The 9,037-nt window shown below is 44.0% G+C and overlaps 1 protein-coding gene and 1 non-coding gene across 2 annotated transcripts in view; one reads left to right on the forward strand and one right to left on the reverse strand.

The window, feature by feature from the left end:
- LOC100588639 (HLA class I histocompatibility antigen, A-11 alpha chain-like) overlaps positions 1-9,037 on the forward strand; it is a 462,712-nt gene that overhangs the window by 117,296 nt on the left and 336,379 nt on the right.
- LOC115832678 lies at positions 6,472-6,611 on the reverse strand. Its single transcript, XR_004028196.1, has one exon. It is a non-coding gene; the product is annotated as a small nucleolar RNA SNORA48 (small nucleolar RNA).

Consider the following 9,037-nt stretch of genomic DNA (forward strand, 5'->3'; position numbering starts at 1 on the left):
AATATTTGACCCAGCATTTTTAGTTGTCTTCAAATGGAGGCTTGGTCTGAATTACTCAGTCCATTAATGGAAGCAGAAGCCCTTCTGATGCAGGCCTTAGTTTTTCAGTAGTTTGCTCTTCTCAGGGCCTTAGCTTTCAGAAAGATTCTCTTTTCTGTAGTAGTAAAGTCTGTATAAAGTCTGCATGGACTTTTCTTGCATACACACATTGCCGCATTACCTCTAGTCAGGGCTGGAAGAGAACCTTGCATGTTACACATCTACTATTTCAGAAGAGCTGGAGTCAGAGCAGTCCTCTTCACTGGGTTCAGAAACAAAAAGCCTGCTTGTGCATATATTCAGGCTGGGACCTCCAAAATGCAGACACCTAAGTGCTCCAGCTTTGAGAATTCTAGCTTTAGTGTGACAACGGCATAAGGAGTTGCCCTATGGCGTAAAGGCCCCTGTGAGGTCTCAGTTTGCAGACCAGGATGTGACAAGGAGATTGGAGCTGCAGTCAGCTCTAGAGGCCGAAAGAGGAGCCAAACAGCAAACAGAGGTGCCAAATGCTGCCTTAGAAATCTGTAAGCCAGCTAAGAGTTCTGCAGTCTCAACTAAACAAAACTTTTTTATTCCATTGGTTTGGGGTGTACTGTTCTTAGAGCTTTTGCCAACTGAATTGGTCTGTGGTGTCTTGAAAGATTGGGGGTCTGCACGGAAAAAGCTTGGAGGCCAGTTCTCTGAGGCTGCCTTTGTTGCAGGAAATAAAATGTAAATCTTTCCAGAGCCACAGTACTAGCATTTGGAGACCACTCTCAGGGGCCTTTGGGCTTACGACTTTCGGGGCTCTGATCCTCTCTTTCCCTATCGGTAGAATGGAGACGGCTACTCTGTGAGAAGCCCGAGGAGCGCAGGACCCAAGTGAGGAGCCGGCAACCTGAAGTCCGCAGGCTGAGGAGGGATCCGAAGGAGGCGGTGTGGAGACTCGAGAGGACCGCCTTGGGGTGGGAAGAGGACAGCCCGGCACTGGCTACGGACCCTGGTGCTGTGATGGGCTTGGTGTGCAGAGAGGCCTGACAGCCTCTGCATCAGTGACCCGGCGAAGAGTGGGGCAGCTCGGACGGCGGTTGGGGAACGTTAGGAAGGTTGGGGCGCGGACCACGGGGTGAGCGCCCAGGAACGCCGGACGCGCGCCCTCACGCCCGGATGACTGGCGGCGTTTTAGAAAAGCTGTATTTGAAAAGCAACCGATTGGGGTGAAGGTGAGGGGAGCGGAATCCTGATTATACTGTCCCAATTTCAGTTGAGGTGGGCTTTTAAAAGAAATCCCAACTCACACATTCGATCAGGTTAGTTACAAGAAAGGCTGGGAGGAGGTGGGGCTGGAAACACCCGAGGGCCCAGATGTCAGTTGGCAACGGTTTTCTGCAAACGACAGAGCGCAAGCCTTGCCCCTGGAATTCTGGAGCCGCCGCAAAGATAGAACTCAAAACGACCCGAGCCCCGGAGCCGCAGCCCCTCGGGACGGTTACGAGCAGAGCTTCCAAGGGGACCGCTGGGCACTGGGCGGGGGCTCTGCTTCTCACCTGTTCCTTCTCTATCCACTGAGCCCTGACACGTAGGACCAGCGCTACTAACAGACTTGTTTTCCGGTTCAGCTCCTCTTAGGGCTCCTGTGAGAAACCGACCCTATCTGGGGAGCCTGTCTGGACCACTCCCATTGCCGGAGAACTCTCCTGGGGCGGAGAAATGGCCCAGGTTTGTGGGGCTTGAAAGCTTACACAGTGTTGGGCCTTTTCAAGAAAAAGGATGCAGCCGGGCACGGTGGCTCACGCCTGTAATCCCGGTACTTTGGGTGGCCGAGGTGGGTGCATCACGAGGTCAGGAGATCGAGACCATCCTGGCCAACATGGTGAAACTCCGTCTCTACTAAAAATACAAAAAATTAGCTGGGCGTAGTGGCGTGTGCCTGTAATCCCAGCTACTCGGGCGGCTGAGCCGGGAGAATCCCTTGAACCAGGGAGGCGGAGGTTGCAGTGAGGCAGTGAGCCAAGATCGTGCCACTGCACTCAGGCCTGGCGACAGAGCAAGACTCCGTCTCAAAATAAAAAATAAAAAAAAACGAAAGAAAGAAAAGAAAAAGGATACAGAATTTGACAAAATTAAGAATAAAAGCAAATATGACTTACAATGAGGAAAAGCAATGACAGCAAATGATAAATGTTTAAAAACTGACATATCACAAACATCAAAAAATCCAAAAAAAGTTCTAATAACTGCTTGAACCACCCCTATATTTTCCCCTTTATATTTTTTGATTCCCTCTTCATTTGACAACACTTTGTAATGTATTTTCCTGGGTGAGAATGAATAATTTGGTATTTTGTCTAGCATAGTTAAGCAAAAAAAAAGTTTTATTGAAAGTTTAGAAAAGTTAATATCCATTTCACAATCGTTATTGGTAATAATATGCAAATTTTTAGTGCTATTAATTTTGGAGGAGCCTCTGTGAAGAGTTTCCTATGTAAGCCTGAGATTTCAGGGCATTTCAAGTTTTCTTGGGCAGTGACTAATCTTAAATACTCTTTTAAGTTGCTAAAAGTCATTGGCCTGTTTTTTGTTAAGTCCTTGTTGTAAAGGTGTAGTATGAAATTGTTTGTAGATGTCAATATTTTATACCAAAACAACAATTTTTTTAAGTTTTAATGTGTTTACGCGGTTCATTCTTCATCAAGTGATTGTCAAACAATCTAGGCATCTATTCTATTAAAAATGTATCCCCTCCCTTCAATAAATTGCTGGTTTTGGCTGGAACCAAACTTTTTTTCTTCTTCCAATTCTCTTTTTGATGTCAGAATAACTTCTATTAATTTCATGTGCAAATATTCAAGAGATCATTTTATTTCATGATGTATGTATAATTGTATATGTATAATTAATAAGTATATTCCTAAAGAAGAGAACTTCCATTTTGACTAGGCTTTGATGAGACTGAGCACTACGCTTATAATTTTCTACATCTAGGGGTTAAAAGGATTTATTGGCTTCACTGTCCACAGACTTCTGGTGCCTCATGTCACAGCACACATTCTTATTGTGACAGATGTCTGACCTTTCACTTTAGTCTCTGATGTCAGCTGAGTTATCTCAGTGGGTGGTGGTTCCTGTAAGCCACTTCTACACTGAGACGGGTAGCAATAACTTGACTGTACATGAAAGTGCTTATGAACCACATGTCCTAGTAAGCTCAAACAATGTAATCCCAACTTAATTTCCTCTTAGCTAGATCCCCCAAATGCCACCTGATACAAGAGAAACTGTGACAGAGGGAAGTTGACATGGAAGGAGACAGTAATCCTAACTGTAGTTAAAATATGTTACTTTTGCAAATTTTACAAAACACTTAGCATGACCATATTGAACACATTGCTTGGAATTCCAGGGTCTTGGAAAGGACCAGTGCAAGGGATGAACTTAATGGCAGAGCTTCCTCTGCACACTTCACGACTGCAACAGGATTGTCCCTGAAGTCTCTCCGCTGGGGTCCCACTTCAGGCTGACTCACACTGTCTGTCTCACCGAACATCACTCTCTGCATTTGCTTACCCTTTTTGATTCTTCCCTGTGCCTCAGTTTGGAGTTGGAAGCTCATAAATTCCCCTATTATAGGGAAGTGGCTGATTGTGTAACCCTATCCTTTTGTTGAAATAGGTGTGTCCGGTTAAGTATTTACTGTAAGCCAGCCCCTCATACACATTCCACTGGGGGTGGATTCATTGCTTTCTACAACGTCGCCATATGTAATGTCCACACTGGTCCATCTGGCTGTGCTTCTCAGGAGCAGCTGTTTTGTAGGACTTGAAATAAGGATTCCTTAACAACCTGGTGAATGCGTAATAGCCTCAATACATTTCAGGCTGTTTTAGTTTTGTTTATTTGGTTTTCGTGTTTTGTGGTGAGAACACTTAAAATCTACTCTCTTAGCAATGTTCAAGAACACAGTGTTTCATTACTAACAAATCACCAGAAGGTACAATAGATCTCTTGAAGTATTCCTCCTTGAAGTAACTGAAACTTTGTATCCTTTGACCAACCCATCCCCAGGCCCCCCATGCCCAGACTTTGGTAACCACCATTGTATTAATACTGTTTGCTTCTACGAGTTAACTTTTTTACACTCCAAGTATAAGTGAGGTCATGCTGTATTGGACGTTGTTTCCTCCATGCGATTGGGTGGAATTCAGAGGTTTCTACCAATAACTCTTTGCTTTCATCAGCAGCTCGCAAGGGCTCTGCTGAGTCCCCCATGCCTCCTGAATCTCAGATCTTGAACCCCTGCTCCTCCCCAACCCTGTTTTTCTGAGAACTGCATCATCAAACATAGAGCATAGCACCTTTCCTGTGATTTCTCTAAATTTCCTCTTACTCAAGTCACTGTGCATGATAGATTGCTTGATTCCTGGAAGTCTAGGGATAAAAAGTATTGAGTGCTGGGCTAGAGGACAGGTTTCAGCAGAGGACACAATCTCAGAGCAGACAACTTAACGTTCAATATTAGGCATTTCCGTTCTTAAACATTCCTTCACTATTTCTGCCCAAGACATTTCTCACTGGTAAATTTTCCTCCTTGGTCGCCTGCCTTCTGCAGCCTTGCAGGCTCTGTCTCCTGGGCCACCCCTCTTCCTCTTACACAGTTTTATGCTCCCCTTCCCTTCTCTCTCCTTCCATCTCCAATCTACATATTTCACGGCTAGCTTTCCACAGCCAGATGTTTCTTGCCCTGAGGAATTACGCTACCAGTTTTTAAGCCACCATTTAAAAAACGAAATATCCCAGTGCCCTAGGGTCTTGGCAACAATGCTCCAACTTCCGGAGGTGAAGAGAAGCGTCTTGAAAGACAGCGCCACCTACTGCCCACCAAGAGACAGCTGCCGAAAACAGCTGAATGACCCTGTTCATTGCCTGTTCTGGGGAGGGTGGCAGATAATCCAGGCAAGAATAATTAGAAGGTACATTGAACTTGAGGTGGTGATGGAACATTTAAGAATGCACAGAAGTTTAAACTCAATAGGGATATCAATACCAAGATGGCATCGGGCCTCAGGGAGGTTACAGGATCTGCATAGTGCTAACAACTGTGCATCGGTAGAACGGGAATCTGAATCCGGCCACTCCGCCTGTGAAGTCCACGTAGCTCCACCTCGCTGCACTAAGATAGAGTAGATCTCCTTTTATGGATGATCAAATAAGCGAGACGGAACCCAGGAGCCAGTGGAGAGGAGAATTTTAAGGAGGGGGCTGCTGATGATCTAACGTTCGAGTCATCAGTTTGGATGTGAACTGAGAAAATATCGCTGGGATTTGAGTTTAGGACTTAGCTGGAGACCCTTAGAGAGTGGTTTAAGGTGCCCAGCCCTGGGCTAGGCATAGGAGAGTATGGAAAGACAGAAAGACATAGTCCTATCCCTCATGGAGCTGAATATGAGCCAAAGCCAGGGAAGTTGGCAAAAATCAAATGGTAATAAATTAGACGGTGATTTAGGAAAGAGAGATCCATGTAGAACCTGCGGGCCCCTCTGACACCTTTGTGCAAATTAGGATGGATCAGTTCACTTTCTTGGGGCCACTGCTGCCCTGAGCCAGAGCCCACAGCTTGGCAAGCAACCTGTGGGCTAGGTCTCAGCCCCCATTCATCAGAATGAAGACTGACTTGTTAGGAAAGTTTCATTTAGGAAACTGGGACTTGAGCTGGGCTTCCACTGATGTGAAGGGTTTGGAGCAGCTGTGTGAAAGAGGTAGGCAGTGGGTCTTTTCTGCTGGGAAATGTCAAAACAGAGGCAATTAAGAGTCATAAAGGAGAGGGAGAAGACAAAAATCACCTGACTCTTGGCTCCAGTATTTTTAAAGCAGAAGAAATTAGATAAGATCCCTCCTTTAAAACAGTTATTGAGCACCTAATATATTGATGGAGCTATGCTAAATAGGCTGACTCAGGGAAATAAGGACCCTGACAATTGCGCAGTAGTTTGTAGTTTAAGAAGCACATCCATTTCCAGCTATGACATTCCGTCCACTTTCCTGTAAAGGAGGCTGAAGCTGTGGCTGCCCCTGAACATGAAGCTACAAATCTCCACAATTAGGACCATAATCCAGATTCTTTGACTAGTCCAGAATTCCTTTCATTCTGACCATCCTCTTCTTAAACATTTTAAAATTTGGATAATTGTTTAGATAGATGGCACATTTACTGGCTCAAAATTTTAAAAACACAGGGAAAAGTCTCCCTCTTGCCCCTGGTTTCCACACATCTAGTTTCTCTCTCCAGAAGTAACCTTTACTAGTTCATTGATATATTCTTCCAGAGATGTTCTTAGCATAAAAAGCAAATAAGAATGTATTTATTCTTCCCCGATTTATGCAAATAATAGCATATTATATACACTGTTCTGTACCTTGCTTTTAAATTTATTTTTATTTTTTAAAATCAGTAATCTATGTATCCAAAGCATAAACCAGGCATGGGCATAGACCAGAAGCCAAGCTGGGATAAACAGGGAGTCGCTTTGTTCCTGGCTGATATGAGATGGGCACCATCAAGCTTTTTTTTTTTTTTTTTTTTCGAGACAGAGTCTGGCTCTGTCATCCAGGCTGGGAGTATAGTGGTGCGATCTCGGCTCACTGCAAGCTCCACCTCCCAGGTTCACGCCATTCTCCTACTTCATCCTCCTGAGTAGCTGGGACTACAGGCACCCACCACCATGCTGGGCTAATGAGACGGGGTTTCACCATGTTAGCCAGGATGGTCTCGATCTCCTGACCTCGTGATCCACCTGTCTCAGCCTCCCAAAGTTTTGAGATTACAGGTGTGAGCCACCATGCCTGGCCAAGCTTTTTTTTTTTTTTTTTTTAATGTATCAATTTATGTTGGAGATTATTCCAATAGCAAAAGTTCCCTTCCACACCCCGCCCCCTACTAATGGCTGCACAGTGTTCTATTGCATGAATGTAGCTAGTTTATTTAGCTTAACTTCCATTGATGAACATTTGGTTTTTTTCTAAAATTTGAAGCAAATGTTTCTAAAACATTGATGCACTACGTATATGCATATATTATTTCACATATGCATGAGTATATATGTAAAATTTCTAACATCAGAATTGCTGGCTCAGAGAGAATGTACATTTGTAATCTTGGAGGAAATTCTCAAATCCCTCTAAAGGAGGAGTACTAATTGGCATTCCCATCAGCAGTGTATGGGAGTGCCTATTTCCTCACACTTACCAACATTGTGTTACCAAATGTTTGGATTTCTGTCAATCTGATAGGGAAAAATAGTATGTCAGTGTTATTTTAATTTGTATTTTCTTCATAAGAGTGAGACTGAGTATCTTTTAATATGCTTTAGAGACATTTGATATTTCTTTTTCGATGAAATGTCTACTGAGATACCTCTGCCCAATTTTCTTCTCGGTAGTTGATAAATTCTTATTTGTAAGAGCTCTATATAAACGGTAATTAGCCCTTTCATTTTGATGGTAGTTGTAAATGTTTTTCTTCTTCCATTGGTATTTGGTCATTTGTCTCTTGACATTGCACTTTTGGTTTTTTTCCCCCCTGCAGGTCTTTTTTAATGTGGTTGAATTAATCTTTCTTTCCTTTTATGGTTTCTACATTTGAAACATTCTCAAGCTACTGCTAGTTAAATACAGTGGATTTCTGCCTTCAAGTTGCTCAATAAGCCAGTAGGAAAGTCAAGAAAAGTACCTAAGTAACTAGTAGAAGTTACTATATAATCAATACTCTAAGTTGGTACAGAGTGCTGTTTCTTTATCTGTCTATCCATACATCTAATTATCATCTATCTGTCCATCTGTCCATTAACCCATCCATTTATCAAGCTTTTGCTGAATTCTTTCTAAGAGCAAGAAAAGGTATATAGAGAGAGATGACATTTTATGGTAATGAAGCCTGTGGGCTGGGATGAGAGACACCCAGATCTGAATCCCAGCTCTATGTTTACACCACAGTGGCCTTGGGCAGGTTACTTAATCTGTCCACATTTTTGTTTCTTATATTATTTCGTGAGATATGACAGGAACGTAGATTGTGGAGGGGTCAAGGATTGAAGGTTAAAAAACAGATGTTGTCGGAAATGGCTTAGGAAGAGAACTATAAGTGAGTACAATGCCTAGATTTGTAATTTCAGGTGGTGAAATCTGAATCCTGACAAGATCAAGAGAGTGGCCACTAGGGTGGGTGGCAAAAGCAAAGGTCATTGGATGTGAGCAGGACAAGGAACTGAAAGGCCTTGGTGTTAAATGATCATGTACACAGTCTTTGAAATCACCAGGATCATGGTGATTTCACAGCCAGATGAAGGACAAGGTCTGGGAGGATCCTGAGCACGGGAGCTCCTGTCCCCGGTGGAGTGTGGGATGTGCCACCCTCCCAGCGTGTGGATGCACTCACCAACCTGGAATCTCTCCAAACCTCTTTGTTTAGGATCTTACAGAGGTTCCATTATGTAGGTATGATTGATCAAATCACTGGCTGTTGGTGATTAACTCAGTCCCTGGGCTCCTCTGCCCTCCCCAGAGGTCAGAGGTGAGACTGAAAGTTCCAACCGGCTGGGCATGGTGGCTCACACCTATAATCCCAGCATTTTGGGAGGCCAAGGCAGGCAGGTAACCTGAGGTCAGGAGTTCGAGACCAGCCTGGCCAACATGGTGAAACCCTGTCTGTACTAAAAATACAAAATATTAGCTGGGCATGGTGGTGTGCACCTGTAATCCCAGCTACTCGGGATTACACCTTTAATCCCAGCTACTCCTGCTGAGTCAGGAGAATCGCTTGAACCTGGGAGGCAGAGGTTGCAGTGAGCTGAGATAGTGCCATTGCACTCCAGCTTGGGCAACAAGAGTGAAACTCTTGTCTCAAAAAAAAAAAAAAAAAAACGAAAGAAAGAAAGAAAGTTCCCACCCTCTAATCACATGGTTCTTCTGCCAACCAGCCTCCATTCTTCCTCCAAGAGTCACCTCATTAGCATAAACCCTGGTA

This window comes from Nomascus leucogenys, chromosome 22a, assembly GCF_006542625.1.
Source record: "Nomascus leucogenys isolate Asia chromosome 22a, Asia_NLE_v1, whole genome shotgun sequence".
NCBI lineage: Eukaryota > Metazoa > Chordata > Mammalia > Primates > Hylobatidae > Nomascus > Nomascus leucogenys.